This window comes from Hibiscus syriacus, unplaced genomic scaffold (genome assembly GCF_006381635.1).
Source record: "Hibiscus syriacus cultivar Baekdansim isolate YM2019G1 unplaced genomic scaffold, ASM638163v2 tig00110264_pilon, whole genome shotgun sequence".
Taxonomy (NCBI): Eukaryota; Viridiplantae; Streptophyta; class Magnoliopsida; order Malvales; family Malvaceae; genus Hibiscus; species Hibiscus syriacus.
Window position 1 is genome coordinate 331,843 of NW_024062653.1, and position 17,613 is coordinate 349,455.

The 17,613-nt window shown below is 36.5% G+C and overlaps 1 pseudogene; it reads right to left on the minus strand.

The window, feature by feature from the left end:
- Nucleotides 1–144: 144 nt before the first annotated feature.
- LOC120115391 lies at nucleotides 145–15,946 on the minus strand (annotated as a pseudogene).
- Between the last annotated feature and the right edge of the window lie 1,667 nt (nucleotides 15,947–17,613).

A 17,613-nucleotide genomic window follows, 5' to 3' on the forward strand; every position in this document is an offset into this window, starting at 1 on the left:
CAATTTAATAATCCGAAGGTGTCCAATCGTAACGAAATGCCCGCTAATAGCATGCCCCCCCCCCCCAACCCCTTTTCCCCCTCAGGAGCAACAAATATGGTTTGGGCAAATAAAGATCTTCAATCAGAACAAACCTGTTACGACTTAATAGCCCATTGGTGGCATTCCATAAGGTGGCATTGGAGGCATTCCCATTCCTCCCATGGAGGACGTAGGTAGTGGTGGAACAAAACCTCCTCCAATACCCGGCATCGGTGGTGCGGGTAAGGCTAGAGGTAGCAATTGGGCATACATGTTCTGCAATAGAAACAACGTGATAAAAACATCTTTGCTAAAACATGGTTGTCATTTCGACTTTCTATGTTTTTGTAATTTATACCTGCTGTACAATCACTTCCTTCTCTTCTTGCTCTTTAGCCTTTACTTCCTTTTGAGCCTCGATCTTATCCTTGATAAGTTCATCAACTTTGCTGGTATATTTACGAATAAACTGGAAAAAATACGGACTCATAAGAAACAATTCAAAACCAAATAGAAGGCACAATAAGATCAGCCAAAGAAGCCTTGTAAAAGCCTAGCTAATAAAATCCCCAATTAAATGATGTTAGATAGGTGAAAGAAGCATCAAAGCAATCACCTGCAACAGATATGGAAATGCAAAGTCGATCATATTGTGAATCCAGGCTAGCTCAAGAACAACATCTACTCGAATCAAGTCGTAACAAACAAAGAGGCATGATGCAAAGCATTCCTTCTTTCCCTGTAAAATGAACATCAAATAAGAAATTACATCCAATTCAAAGAAAAACAACAATACCGAAACAATAGAAGAGAACCACCATAGTGAAATAGGAAAGCATCTGTTTCATTTTCCATGTCATTCAGCATGGCTAATAACTACACTGATTTAAGACTTATACTAGCACCCTAAGAGCAACAAGTGGAATCGAGCAAACTGTAATTAGGTCTACCAGTTGACCAACAAGGTGTAATGCAATACTTTACGAGTTATGATACCTGTTCAATGAAATAAACAAGTAACTCCTCGGCAAGTTCACGATCACCAGACTGTGAAGCTGTTTCCATTGCATCTCTGTAATGGTTGTCTTTCTTTGACAAGGCAATGGATTGCTTCAATCTGCCCATCTTCTTGTAAATGTATGCAGCAACACGCCTCATTTCATGCAGTTCATGTTTCTCAATCTACACAAGCAATTTGAAAACAGAATCAGAAGCCGACCTAACAGTAAACAAACATCGTAAGAAAGGTACTTCACCTTTTGTGCAAGGCCAATCTGATCAAAGTTATCATGCAAGTCAATAGATTCTCTCAATCTATCATAATCTTCTTCCTCTACATAAATCTCATTCAAAGCCTCGTTTACAGCTGACACATTGTTGCTTTGAACAGCAATCATGTATGGCTTCACAAGTCGTAGATGACCAGCCTGAAATGCCAGGAAACAATTGTGAGCCCAAAATACATTAAAATAATACTAAATACTATTTATTAAAAAAAAATCACATCCAGCCAAAATTGAACCTTTCTCATAATATCGACAACACGAGTGTGGTCCACACGAAGTGCAAGCACGTTCAACATGTCATTTATGAGATTAGGGTGTTCTTGCAGGTAGAAGTGGACAGCCTTGTAATAAAGTTCAACACTAGCAACTTTGACGATGATATCTTTGATCTGCATATGATCCCATGCTTCAGGAGAGTGGTTCATAACAGTAGTTGCAGCATTATCGAACTCATCATATTGGATGTATAAGTAGGTAAGTTCCTTCCAATGCTGCTGTTCATCACAAGCTCTTATCAGCTTGGGAATATTCAGACGAGTAGAGAACAATTTAATGTGCTCCATAAGCTTCTCTGGACGATATCTGGCATACAGAACTCCCAACTCAGTAAAGATCCCCATGTGTGCACGTTCGAGTCCTAAACCACTCTCCATGAGAGACATTAACTCAGTGAAGCATCCTCTGTTCTGATAGTACTCACTGACTTCTTCCAAGTCATCCACCTAAAAAAAGCCAACAAACACAACATCAAAATAATCATGGACAAATGGCCTTCAATACACAACGTAAGAAGAAAAAGGGAACTGAATGTGCAAAAATATCAACTGTTCCTAAAACTTGTAATTCAACATAAAAGTAAACTTACCTGTACAATGATGTTAAGACCACATATCTGTCCCAATCGGAATTCCTCCGCATCAACACAAGCAAAGCAAACCTCCTTCCATGTCTTTGCACTGTTTGCTTGCGCGCTGCGTCAACAGCACCTTGGAATTGTTTAAGCCTCACCAATGTAACAGCCAATTTGGCCCAGTTAGATATAAATATAAATATTATTTTTGCAGCTTCATATAGGGCTTCATCAAACAACCGATCACCGACATTTTGAAGATTAGCAACATTTGGCATGAGAATAAATTCTTCTATTTCACCAAGTCTATCAATCTTTGCATAGGCATAAATAAGTTCACTGTCCACCTTGGGCTCCTTGACCTTCTGCCTAACCATCAGAATATACCTCACCAAATCATCGTAGATATCAGCATCCTCAGAAGCTCGGATAACATCGAGGAACTGGGTAGCATCATCCGCACGAATAAATGATTCGATTGCATCGCTCACCAGTCCCTCCCTCAGTTGAGCCTTTGCAACCTGACTCCAAACAGCATCTTCTTCGAACTCTGAATGCAAATTCCACAGCCCGATCAATGCTTCTAATATTATCCAATAATACATTGACAGCCTGCACATTTAAGTTGAACTTTTTGAAGATAGCAAAAGCTTCTTCATACAGTTGAGCTTCAACGGCCACTTCTCCGACTGCAGGTCCATCAAAATTATCTAACCTATTGATATAATCCATAACTCTAGATGGATCTGCCTTTATAGCTGTCAAAATAAGTAGATTTTGCAGATTGAAGTTCCCACTGAATGCAGAGTTCTGGAGTACAATCTTCTCAAGAAGCTCAATCAATTCATGCGGCAGGTCAGCTGTCATGAAAGCTTTAACAGCTGCGGAGACTTGTTCGGGACTCTCGCTTTCTGACAAAGCAGTCGATACAACCTGATCAATTAGCTGCCTTCGATATTCATTCTCAGGATTTAGCACCTTCTCCCAAAGATCACCATCCATCCTTTTAACAACATACCTGTGATCAAAGGATGATAGACAGATAAGCCACTTTAAGAAATAATTTTGAATACATTATCAAATTATCATAAATAAATTAAAAAATTACATACCTAGCCTGCAATTTAAACAAGGAGTTCTTATTAGTGACATTTATAAGCTCATCATCACATTGGCCTCTTTGGTAAGCCACAACTGCCAGGGTGGGATCACGCTTCTCACAGTACTTACCAACAACCCGAGAATCATAGTAAGGGTTGGTTGTGAGGAAGTGCTCCGGATTGTTATTGCTATCAATGATAATTTTACCCAGAGCATTGTGTACATGCACATCTTGGCTTCCCTCACTCACAAGATGCTCCAAGAACTGTGTTAGTAAACGAAGTCGATTTCTGGAAATCAAAAGCCAAAAAATGAGAATCACAAAGTAATGAAAGAAGGAAAGAAGGTCACGAATACAGGAAAAGAAATAACCTCTTCTCACATTCCTCCACAAGGGGCTCAACTGGAAGCAAAGAACGGACTGAGAGGATGAGACCCTTTATAAAGTCTTCAGGACATTCATCATCTAGCAACTGCCCCACTACCAAAGGAGCATTCCCTGGGTTCACCTATCAAAAGAAGCAAACAAGTTCTCAATTACTTGAGTTTAAATTAAATTCATGTAGTATGCCAGTATAAAAATAAGGAAGAAAAATCACAAACCTTCTGCACATAACCTTCAATGTAACGGAGCATATTATTTGTATAGAGATAGTGAGTGAGATCCGGAACAAAACCAAATCGATCACAAACATTAATCAGTGGCCTAGCATCTGGAAGCTTGGCGTCCATCAAGAAGTTCTTCGTCTTTTCAGCATCATAAAAGTTTGATTCCCTGGTAACGCGCTCAACCTCCTTTATTTGTCCAGTTTTGGCAGCTGCCTCAATGTACTTAAAGTGTATATCAGGGTCCTCGCTGTCCCATAATCAGAAATAAACATCTTAGTGAGTTCAGAAATGACTACTCTTAGCCAACAAAGGAAATCGAGTTTACTAAATAACTTACCTTGAGCTCAAATAAGAGCCCAGGAAAAAGTACAATCCTTCATAAGACTTAAACTGCTCAAAAATTTTTATGCAAGCATCAACACCCAATTGCTCGCTATACTCCTTAGCAACCTGCACACACACAGAACTTAGCCTTTGGTGATATATAAAAAGTTAGCATGCAATCAGACAACACCCTTTACCTGCACAATTATTTGAAGGTTGCCTCTAAGATTAACCATCAGAAGGTCCTTCATGCACTCCAAAGCCCATTCACGCGAAAGAGTACCAAAAAATTCAACAAGCGACTGAAACAGAAGTATTATTAAAAACATGTCAGGAGCTTCTACACTAATTTTACCAAGAGATGAAGATAGTGGACATGTACCTGTGGCTCAATAGCATGTGTATTCACGATGACACGTTTAATATCTGGCAATTCAGTGTAATGCTGCACAAAAGGCATTACATTAAATCAAGGATATACAATTAACTCAGTGTAGATAATCAGACATAACACCAAAGGTATTAATTTTAATAAGATGATAACCTGTAGAGCTCGCACATACAAACCAGCTTTCTCACAAAGTTGTGCAATTCGGGGACGGTCGTAATGGCTGAACATTCCATTTGCTAAAATGGCATCAGCAACATTTGGAAATGTTACTAGATTGATTTCCAAGACCTGCAGATAAAAGAATGTTAGTAAAATAAGTAAATTATTTAAAACAAACAAAATTAGATTAGCTTAACCAGCATTTTAAAGAAATAACCTTCGTTTGAAGAAAAGCATGCTCTGGCAGATTTGGTTTCAAAACATCTAATAGAAATGCAGTAGCTTCCCGTATCAAGTTCCTCTGGAGATAAAAGGCAGAAATCCAAAGAAAACAATCACATATAATTGACAGGAAAAAATAGTGTTATTTTTTACAAACAATTCCATAAGCATCAAACCTGAAGAAAAGATCAGTGATGGTGTTATAATCAACTGGACAACCACCCTCCATTTGAGCATCATCAATGCAAAATTAACAGCTCCCTGCAATTAAAACAATTTCTAACTGATCCTCTTTGAAAAAGGTAGTTTCCTACTTGAATATTACACAGATCCGATTCCGATAACATCAAAATGTCCATAATAATATCTATTGGTAGGCAAACAATAAAAAAAAAACTTCTGATGTAATAAGAAACCATAATATTCATAAACATTGACCTAATAGGTTTTAATGAAGGGGTTTAACAGATTTGACAATTTTTATCAATTGCTCATATGATTTTACATCTTTTTAACACCACCAAACACTAAAGACTGCAGAAAACGGAAATGAAACTGTGGATCTGTCCGAAGAATTGTTTGCAGAAGGAACAAGTAGTCAGGAGTGTACCCAACCTGAGGAAACAGTTGAGTCGTGAATATTTGATACAAGCATTCACCAAAATGTAAAGAACAAGTTGGGGAATACTTCCCCTCTTGATAGGGCAGTGAAAAAGGAGATCGGAGAGCATCGCACTACAAAATGCCAATGCAAGAGACAGAGAGACAGAGTAGTAGTCACCTGTTTTGAGTAAATCAAGATCTTGTCAAACTCCCGACGTTCAGCGAAAGCTGCAACAACTTTTGGAGTTGCCCTAGCTTTAATATATATTTTCAGGGCAAGATCATTATCCACAGTCTACAACAAAAGCAAAGTGATAATTAGAAAAAAGGCAAAAGAAAAGGTGTCAAATCAGTCTCAATATTTTAATGGGTACAGATCGAACTTTCACAAGGTCTCCCAGCTCTTCACTGCATTCCAATTTATCCTCAGCCAACCAATTTTCCAGAAGATTCTTCTTGTTTTGGTTTACCACAAGCCGGGATAACTCTAATGATTCAAATGCATTGAGCTTCCCTTTTGTTAGAAGTGTACCAAACTACTGCAACAGCGGTGGAGTCTGCCCAGCTTGCACAGGAACACTCTGCAGAATTCGGGTAAACGATTCTGCTTTAAATAAAATCAACACAACACAGAAACAACATGATTAAGAAAGAAAAATGACCTGAAACTTCGCAACTGTATCTGGAGTGCGAAGGATCCCTTGTGGAGACTCTGCAGCAAGCTCAGCAGCTTCTTTGTACTTGGTCTGAGCAAACAATTCTTGAAAACGTTGGACAACCTGAGATATCAAAAATCAAAGAGTCAACATCCTAATCTACAGCAATAACAAAATCATTTAGAGCAGGGATCTAAATAAAGTTAACAGATAAATTGAATACCTTATAGACATTACAGTTAACAAAGATGCAGCAACACTAAATCTAATCATACAATATGATACAATAAAAAATTTGGGCGAATTGAGACAAGGCTGCATGTTTTCAGTCTCAGAATATTGAAGAAATACCACATTCATAAAGAAAATTATCACAAAGTATCCCTCCCAGTTAAAATAGAATATTTCTTTTGGATATCAATATCTGGCAACTAAAATTTGATAATATCAGGCTCTTACTCCTTGATTAGCATCCCAATGCAAAAGCATTCACAACCTATGGACCAGCAAATATACAAATCAATCCACTTACCAAGTTCTCTGCACCAGGAAGGTTTCCCCTTTTAGCCAGATTGACAGCAAGCTCCAAATTGTTTAACTGAAATAGAAAACAACAAGTCATTAGCCAGCATGTCTCGCTTTAGTGAAACCAGAAAACAGAAAAGTAGAGACACAAAAACATACTTGACCGCTGACAAATGGTATTATTGTTGCTTCATTTACAGTAGCCAGCAACACCTGACCTTGCCTGTTGATGGCATAAAACCCTCCAACTGCTGAAGCTTCAGAGGTTAAAAATATTGGGTCTGGGCTGATTCTATTTCTGTATACAGCAGTCGCTGTCTCTAGATCATAAACAAACAGCAGCCCAAGTTTGGTGATGACGTAAATCAAACTGTATTTGTGGGATATCTGCAAATTAACAGAAACTTATGTTATTATTTGCACAAATAATCAATTGACAAACAACATAAACAAAAGAGAAAATAACCTCAGTGACCAAAAATGTCTTATAATATACGATTTTAATCAACTTTTTTTGGATTTGCCAAAATGACCAACTAAATCGCAATGCGATCGATAATTCGCAACGCGATCTCCGGTATCGCAAATCAGTTTTCAGATTCGCAACACGATTCTGACTATCGCATTGCGATTTTCTAAATTCGCGTTGCGATTTTCCGACTATCGCAATGCGAGTATGACTATTGCAACGAGATTCTGACTATCGCAACACTATTCTGACTGTCGCAACGCGATTCTGACTGTCGCAACACGATGCTGACTATCGCAATGCGATTTTCAAAGCGTCATTATTATCGCAACGCATATTTTTTTTCAAATTCCAAACACGAATATTAATATATCGGAACACTGAACCGTCCACATTATATCTCGTAACCTAAAACCCTAAATTACAACTCAGTCTCATCTCCATCTCTCACTCTCTAAGACGACATCCGTCCCCATTTCCATATTGAAATTGATGATAAGTTTACTGGTAATTTCAATAATAGATTAACCATTTCATTTAGATTGCTTATTAAATTCATTCGATTGCTGCCAATACTGCTAAACTGTTTAGTCTTTAAACCCTGTGAATTTAGTATTTGTCTTTGTTTTGTCTTTTAGTTGAAGTAATGCAATCCATTCATGTTTCAATTTTAGTATTTGAAACCGAGAATCGCAACGCGAAATGAAAATCGCAACGACAGAATCGCAATGCGATTTTAGTTTCGCGTTGCGATAGTCATTTTCATGTTGCGATTTTCATTTTCGTGTTGCGATTTTAAGTTTCAGAAACTATTCTTCTTTTGTAAATTGAAACTTGAATAAATTGCATTAGTTCAACAAAAAAATAAAGACAAATATTAAATTCACAGTGTTGCAAATTTAAGTTTGAAGAATAAACTACTACTCTTTATGTTTATTGTTCTTGGTATATCTTCACAGTGTAGTTTTTGATATATCTAACTTAGTATGTTTATTGTTTTTGTAGAACTTTTATTCGGCTCAATTGACCTTAAGAAATAAATTAAGCCTGGCCAAAACAATTGCGTCGAAACTTTCACCTGCACAAAGAAAAATATTTGAGGATACTTGCTTCAGGCCATGGCTGAAAGTACAACATTCGGGTGGAGATGCTCTGTTAACCCATCTGTTTCTTCAAACCATGACTAGCGATCTACCAGAGACTATACAACGTCGTGATGAAGAGATATGGTTTGATTTTCCACCGGCGTATACGTGTTTTGGGCGGGAGGAATTTTGCTTAATCACTGGTCTACGCTTCGGACACGATGATGTAGGTCAGTACACTAGACATATTACCCGCCTATCATGGTTATCTCGGGTTTTTCCTGAGCTGTCAATGGATAAGTCGAATTTACACGTGGAAAACTTGACGAGATTATTGAATAAGAAAGATGGTTTTACTCGGATGGATGACGTCGATGTTGTCCGAGTATGCCTTCTAATACTTTTCCATGCTAGCTTTTTAGGCAGAGAGGCCAAACAATCTATTCCTAATGATCTAATTAAATTGGTAGAAAACCTAAATGCATGGAACCTGTTTCCGTGGGGTTCGTATCTATGGAAAGCTACATGGAATAAGTTGTCATCTGCCTTTGATGATCGAAAAAATTTGCGTGACGATGGTTCCAAATACACTTTGTCAGGCTTTATTTAGGTCTTTAAGGTAAGAATTTTTATATAATATTTCCAAAATTATAATTAATTATTATTTAACAATTACTAATGTTTGTTATTATATTGTTTGTAGATTTGGATATTTGAAGCCTTTCCCGCCATGCAGACATATGCATTAAAAACTTCTAATTATATTCCTAGGGCTATTTCCTGGAAGAGGAAACGGACCTTGCAGCAATGGGAAGATCTACTACCGTATACGACAATAAATACTGTAAGTTAACACAAATACTACCATATGTTTATAAACAAGTTATTACTAGTACACGTTTAACTTTGTGTGAGCTTTTATATTGTTAGGAGTCTAACACTCCATTACAGAGGCTGACACCCACGGAAGCTGAGCTTGCCACTGATTGGTGGTAAGCTAGTAAGCGTTTTTTTTATGGCACGGATGATGAGCAGCCTCCACTTCGAGAGCCATCACCTCACCCAGAGCCATCACCTGATCGACCCGATTATACACCTCCACAACGAGAGCCATCACCTATTCTGTCACATCATCGAGCCTCTTCTCTACCATCACCTCATGATAGGCGACCGGCAAAGATGACACGACGTTTATCTCCCTATTCTCCACCTCCACCTCCACGGGATGAGTTAGGGGAGTTACGTGATGAGGTCAATGCCTTGCGTGAGGAGGTCGGTACTTTACGCGATGACAATGGTGCATGGCGTATTGAGGTGTCTACTTTACGTGGTGAGGTAGCCGCTCTACGTGAGATGGTAGCATCGTTGCAGAATGAGGTTCATACTCTAGAGCCCGATTCACGTGGCATAATATATCGAATTATTGAGAAACCCCCTCACGTGCCAGACATGATGGATGACTGTTGGCTTTCGTATAAGTTACCGGCCATTACCATTCCGGCAAATGAAGTGGAGAGGAAACTACCGGAAACAATTCAGAATAATACCCTTTGGGCTAAGACCGCAGTTGATTTTTATCTACATGAGCGGAGCCAAAGGTGTTACGCTGACATATACAAACTCAACGATGATATGCATTTGTTAATTGAACGATCTTGGTGGGGTGTGTTATTAGGGGTTGAAGACAATGGCTATTTCGATGGGGGGTAATTTTTATATTTCTTCTTATATTTCATTTTGATTAATTTTTTTTAAAATTTATGTAATTCACTAATATATGTCTTTTTTTGTAAAACAGCATATTGATGCATGGGTGTCACGTCTTCTAATAGTAAGGGCTTTGAAGAAAAATAAAAATAAAAAAATACGCAATATACAATTATGCCGACTTCTTTTCACGTAGTTCACTTGAAGAATCAACGACAGGAATCATATGTGTTGGCTAATGGACAAGCTAAATTTATCCTGCATGGTGAGAGGTCGATAAGGTTAGTATTTATTTTTTTTAAATATTTTAAAGGTGTTCATAAATAAGTGCGCAATTTGAATTATTACTTATGATTGCAGGTGTTTATCCCTGTTTTGGAACGTATTCATTGGCTTCTCGTCGAACTTCAGCTCCCAACCCTGAATACAATAGTATATGACAACATGATAAATTACATATCATTGTCTGATTTGAGAGATATTATTAAGGGATGGAGCTCTCATTTGGCTAAATTCTTGGATGCAATTAATTATTAGACTTATTCTGGAAACAAGAAGCCAAAGAAGTTCAATGTTACAGTTATCATAGACGAGACCGCGCCACAACAAACGCCAGAAGTCAGAGGGGATTGTGGTCCTCTCGTATGCATGTGCTTAGAGCGTTTAACGACAGGAAGTACACAGTTTCTACCTCCCACCGATAGAGATAGAGGTGCAATAAGCTTGTGGTTTCGGCATTTTATGGCTAGAGCGATATATTCGAGACGCTGCCTACCTGCATCCGCGTTATGAAAGTGTCCATAAACAATTTGTAAGTCAAATGCAAGTGTTGTTAAGTACCTAGAATTCAATTATAATTTGTTGTTTGTTGGTTTTAGATGTATAGAAAGTGTTAATTGAGCAAATGTTTTGTTTCTGCAGGTTAATTCTGAAGTGAGCTGCGTAAAATTAATGTATAGATGCATAAACAACTGTCTGAGGTACACTTTTTTTATTGTTTAATTGATTCTTAAAATTCTGATTTGTTTAATTAATTGATGAGGAAAATAAGAATTATTATCATTTTTTGCTTGTTTAATTGATTTATAAAAACTGATTTGTAAAAGTTGATTTATTTAATATTGACGTGTAAATAATTCTTATTTGTGCTTGTTTAATTGATTGAAATGTAAAAGTTGATTTGTTGATTTCAATATGCATCATATTGAAAGCAAAAGACCTGTTGGAGGTACACTTTCGCAACGATAAATTCAAAATCGCAAAGCGAAAGTCAATTCGTATTACGATAGTCTAATACGCTTTACAATTTTCTCGTTGCAATAATCAAATTCGCGTTGCGATAATAAAATAGTCGTTGCGATAGTCAAATTCGCGTTGTGATAGACAAATTCGCGTTGCGATTTTTGCGTTGCGATAGTTATATTCGTGTTGCGATAGTCAAATTCGCATTGCGATTTTTGAGTTGCGATAATCAAATTCGCGTTACGATAGTCAAATTCGTATTGCGATATTCAAATAAATGTATAATAAGTGATAACAACTGAACATATCATAGCAATGTTCAAACTCAAGTTACTAATACATGCCTAACTGAAAATGTTAAAAGTTTACACATAAAATACACATAATAGTCAAATTCGCGTTGCGATATTCAAATGAATGTGTAATAAGTGATAACAACTGAACAGATCATAGCAATGTTCAAACTCAAGTTACTAATACATGCCTAACTGAAAATGTTAAAAGTTTACACATAATACAACGTTTGCATTTAAAAATTACCTAAGTTAATAGTCCCAAAAAGTGAAACCGGTTGTGATTGGGATTTTAATTTAATTACGATTTTGATTGTCTTTTTCTTGACACCATATGAGTTTTGGATTTTGATAAGGATCCATATTTTGGTAGAGGAAAAGATGATTGTGATGGCACTGGTGATCCACATGTCAACCTTGTATGACCACTTTCCTTTCACCGACTACATGTCGATCTCTTCTTCTCTTCACCCTTAGACAGTGTACGATCGTGACTTTTTGGTTGGCCAGGTAGTCTTCTGTCCATGGCTGGTGGCAAAACTGTTTGTAAGTCATCTGATATGTCTTATTCAAAAGGATGTGGAATAGGGTAGATAATCTCAGCACAAGTCTATCGATAAACTTCTGTAGTGTAACAATCCATAGCGTATGTGCTTAAATCATCTTGGTTTAGATGAAGAACAACTTTTATAACATGCCCATACGGATAACTAGATGTTTATCATTTCATACAACTAAACGTCTTTGTATTTTGAGCGACAAACTCATTTAAGTTATTATTCAGTACTTCAAACAAAGTGTTTGAACATGGTTCAACTCTCCATGACGTCGACTTCACAACACGTTTCGTTATCTTTTTTTCAGTCTCCTGTAAATTTAAATAAATAGTACGATAATCGATAATTATATTCACATTGCGATTTACATATTCGTATTGCGATTTACATATTCGCAATGCGATAGTCGAAAAATCGCAACGTGAATTTAAAAAATCGCAATACGATAGTTAGAATCGCGTTGCGAATCTGAAAACTGATTTACGATACCATAGATCGCATTGCGAATTATCGATCTCATTGCGATTTAATTGGTCATTTTGACAAATCCAAAAAAAATTAGTTAAAATCGTATATTATAAGGCATTTTTGGTCATTGAAGTTATTTTCTCTAAACAAAATCTTGTATCTTATGCTACCGGCATTGCAACTAGAAAATCATCTTGAAAATCTGGTGGAAAGAATAGATATGCCTTCTTCTTTGAAAATGACGGCTTACCTGTAAATATATACAACCTATTAAAAGATTGGAAATATAACTGAAAGACACATAACAAAATATTATAGCTACTACGTTGATTTTGAGAATGGTTATAACCAATGCTTAAACACAAAACCATTAAAAATTCTAACTAAGAATAGTCTTGATCATGGTTTAAAGCTAATATAGACACAAGATTCAATTTCAGAGTTAAAACTTACAAACAAAGTAGTGTCCCAACTTAACTTGCGAGAACTTGAAGCATATTCTAATTGAACTTTTGATTTTTCCAACATTGGAAAGGAAAATGGAAAATCCTTTTACTTCTTTTATTATTCATTTAAAAATGCCTTCAGTTTACTCTCGCATATAACAAGAATAAAGCATCTTACAGAAAGAATAGCAAACTAACCTGGCTGGGCACCCAGCTCGATTACATGCAACTTAGATGTAACCTGCCCAGAATTAAAACTCTTGGTAGCAAACGAAATAAGAATAGAAGGATTCTCATTTCCTGGGACCTGCTCAGCAGAACCAAGCATATATGAAAGGTTCTTGTCAGATCAGTGCTTATAGTATGTAGTGAAATAGGGTAAAGTACAAGAAATCCCCTTACGTTAAATTTTGCAAATGAAGCAGCATGTGCTTCAAGAGCTTGGCTACGCTGCTGATCAACAGAGAAAAGTTGCATGTTCCCCTTAACCAATTGTGGCCTCTAAATGAAACAATACACATAAGTCAAAATCTGAACTTCATAGTGGCAACAGAGGTTGTTTTCAAAAGAGAGAATTTATAACTAATAATGACTTCAATTAACAATAATATTTCCAAAAGTAGAGAGACAGAATAAGGATTAAGAAAGGAAAAGAAAAATAAAAAGGGTAGTTAAGGATGCAAACCTAAAAGGATACCACAACAGACAAAAGAAATTGATTCACAGATTTCACTACAGCAGTTTGAACCATAGAAATCATAACAACAGAAACTTAGCTTAGGGATATATCATGAAAATAATACTATAAAAGCTCTTTATTCTGACACTATAAAATGTAATACACATTTCACAATTTTCAAATTCCAAAAACTTATAAATGAAACAACCTCTTCACATCAAAAATAATCATCCTAAAAGCATTAATAGGGCAACCACATACCTCAGGTGCACCAGGGGCAATTCCAATCAAAACCAACCACTTCTCCGAAGGATCACATTTATAGTTTATTATCTGATTGTTCACCAAATTAGCTGTCCTCTCAAATATCTTAACTGGCTCAGAATCACCTATCGGGAGTAAGATGCAATGAGATACATGACACCAAAGAAATTTTATACAGTACATAAAAGAAACCTAAAAAAAAGATGAATTTTTAGAACTGAATAAAGCACAGCTGTCTGTGATACTAGATAGGCAATAGAATAACATATAACCTTCAATTGACCAATGATACACGGAGGTCTGTGTGACCAGGCCAAGCATTTTGGGGATAATCCATTTCCAAAATACAACCTGAGCATGAACCAACAACAGTTTGCTAAGCTCATGCAATCAAGTTCACTATCAATTATCATTGAGGAACAACAAATGTTGAGAGAAAATGGAAGCATTAAAAGAAGAAAAAAAAGAGACAGCAGAAAAGTTTCACCTGTTCAGGCATCTGATGTGATTTCATTTTTGTTTTCATCTCTATGTTAAATATTTGCAAGTGATCTTGAGTTGTTCCCGGAAGTTGAGCTATAAAACAATGTCAAAGCAAAAATGTATAAAACAATAGATAAAGAACAAAAACCAAAGGATACAAAAAATAATAATTAAGAAAAAGAAAGATACTATACTTTTTTCACTGAAAATACTATCTCTAGTCTCTACAAGCATGCCAAGCACATAATGACTAGAATTTCAAGCATTTTTTTGTCATATTGGACAGAAATTGAAGCAATTTCTGCAGTGGGAAGAAACGAAAGTGCACTTATTACTGCTAAGTGCGAAGTTGCTAACTAGATGTTGCTGAAAAGTTAAACAAAAATTTGGGAAAATGCAGAAAAGCAAGCAATGTATACATAAAGCAGTTGTATAAAAAAATTTAGCCACTATAAAACTCTATAGTTCAACACCAGAAACAGGGTCCTTCCAGTAAACTCCTATCACATTCATTTGTTCATTTCAGAAACCAAAAAGCAAGTATCAAACCAACAACCAAAAAGACTTTAAATATAATTTCAAACAAGTCCCCACTACGGAAAACCACTCCTATACTGCTAGAGTCTTGATCAGCTAGAGCCCAAACTAATAGCATAAGGAAAAAGTTCAACAAGATCGATACAAAATGGACTAAACAGAACAGACATATTTGAGATACATCCTTCCAATGACTAAGACAATCAATTAAAAGATAAAATTCAAATGATCCAAAATAACTAAACTTCTGCTTATAGTCAAGAAAATCAACCTTTCAAAGCGAGGATTCTAGATTTCGGATTCATAAGAGCAGAGTCTGCAGTAATAGGTCGTCTCAGCGGTTGCATTGGCATGCTCATGTCAATGATCACAACACTATTTTGAGGCGCCGTTTCTCTCACACAAATATACTTCCCAGATTCCATAGTAACATTCGTGAATGTGATAAATTGAGGACTAATACCAATGCTCGGCAACTGCAAACAAAACGACATCATTTCAGATGACTCAAAATCATCACTATTTCATAACAAAAATAGAAAGTTCCATACAGATCTAAGCAGGTATTAAATATATTATGCCTAACAAGGCTTAAACAAGTATTCGATTCAGCTTAACAACCGAAAATTCGCTATAATTCGCTATAAAAATCAATTGAACCGAAACGATGAGTGAGTGAAACGAGGAGACTTACAGTCAAGACCTCCTTCATGGAGATGGGAGCGTTGGCGGCCGCCATGGTGGCTCAGATCGACGGTTGAAGATTCACGAATTAGAAGCAGATCTTACGACAGAGATTGAGAGAAAGAAACAAGAAAAAAATCTATGCTAAGAGATCTGATTCAGAGATTAAGAACAGTTGAAAAATCTCGAGATTGAATTTTGTTGAAGAAATGAGGAAAATAAATAAAGAAAAGCAGCGATAGAGATCTAATTTAAGGCACTCGAGAAAAAAAAATTAAAATGAAAATAACAACGAAGTGGAAAGGATGTTTAAAAAAACGTGCCACCTATGGACTATAGTGTTGTACACATTGCTGGCTCTTCGACTTTTCACATCAGGGTTCCGGTAAAAATGACCCGACCTGAATTATTTTTTTAGTTTTGGTCTAATTCTGACTTTAGTCTCGTCTATTATGTTTAAATTCGAAATTTAACCCTTTTATTTTTGTAATATCCTAATTTTATCCTAAAACTAAATAGGAAACAAAATGGAGATACCAAACTTGTAATATTATCTTTTTGTAATTTATGGGGCTTTAAATGCCAATCAAAAAGCAGAATTCAACCCTTCTTCCCAGTTTCTTGTAAAGTAGAAAGCAAATAAAATTGGGGGTTCGTTCTCCGACGATTTTCTCGATATATCATCGGTGACCGGTAATATTATCGATCTAATACCGGTTAGATTATATTTCTCGATCTAACACCCTTAGCAGTAAAGCGCGCCCCCGGCACCGCGCTATACGATGATTTGGCGCCACGTGGGGTATAGCGCGCCCCCTACACTGCGCTATATGGTGAGCTAGCGCCACGTGGGTATAGCGCGGCCCCTGCAGCGCGCTATACGCCACGTAGGGGTATAGCACGGATCATGTACCGCGTTATACCTTTACTCCTAATAATTTTATATAGCGCGGGGCAGGTACCGCGACATACCTTTACTCCTGACATAATTTTATATAGCGCGGGGCAGGTACCGCGTTTTGTATAACTTTCCTCGCTATAAATACCATTCTCCGCCGGTTAATTTCTCACATCTCTCCTCTCAACTTATAAATTAATACAACAATTCCGTCAACGAGTCAATAATTCTGGCAATCTTCTCATATTTTATTTAGAAATTCGTGCGATTTTTCATTATAAGGTAATTTTGTTATAATTTTTTTATTTATTGTTTATTATGATTATTTGAAAAAAAATATTATACTAATTATTTTCAATTAATTTTTGTGTTTGTAAAATTGGAAAGCGGGAGCATACGTCGAAATAGTTTTGCGATGCAGGTAATAATATTAAATTATATTATTTAATTTATTTACGTTGATGTGTAAAAATTTTATTGTGTTATATGTTCGTTCATATATAATTTATTAAATCAGGTTTGTTTCATTTTTTCAGATATAATAGTGCCGCACTTTTAAACTCAAATAATAACGCGACTTTCAGCTATTGTTTATTATGATGGTGAAATTCGAGAAGATGAAACCGGCGTTATTTTCGTATCAAATGAGCGTGTTAAAATATCATTCAAGAGAAACATAACTCTTGAGGAGCTTATAACGAAGATTTCGAGGAAGATTCATGTTGGAAGTAGTAGAAGAGTGACGTCGTTGCAGTATAAATTTCCAATATCATTGTTGCCATTAACTTATACAGCGTTCGAACTTTCGAACAATGATGATGTTGAAATGATGGTTGAAGCTCAAAGTAATTATTCAGACGCCGCTATTGAGATGTATGCACATTTTGTTCAAGTGCGTGTTGTTCGGGGTCAATCATTAAGCTCCCACTATGGGCTGACTGAACAAGTTGATCAAGTTGACAGCCCAACGACAACAATGTGTAATGATTTTAATGCCATAATGGGGAGGCATTCATCCGCAACTCCTTACGATATGTACCAAGGTAGGTCGACG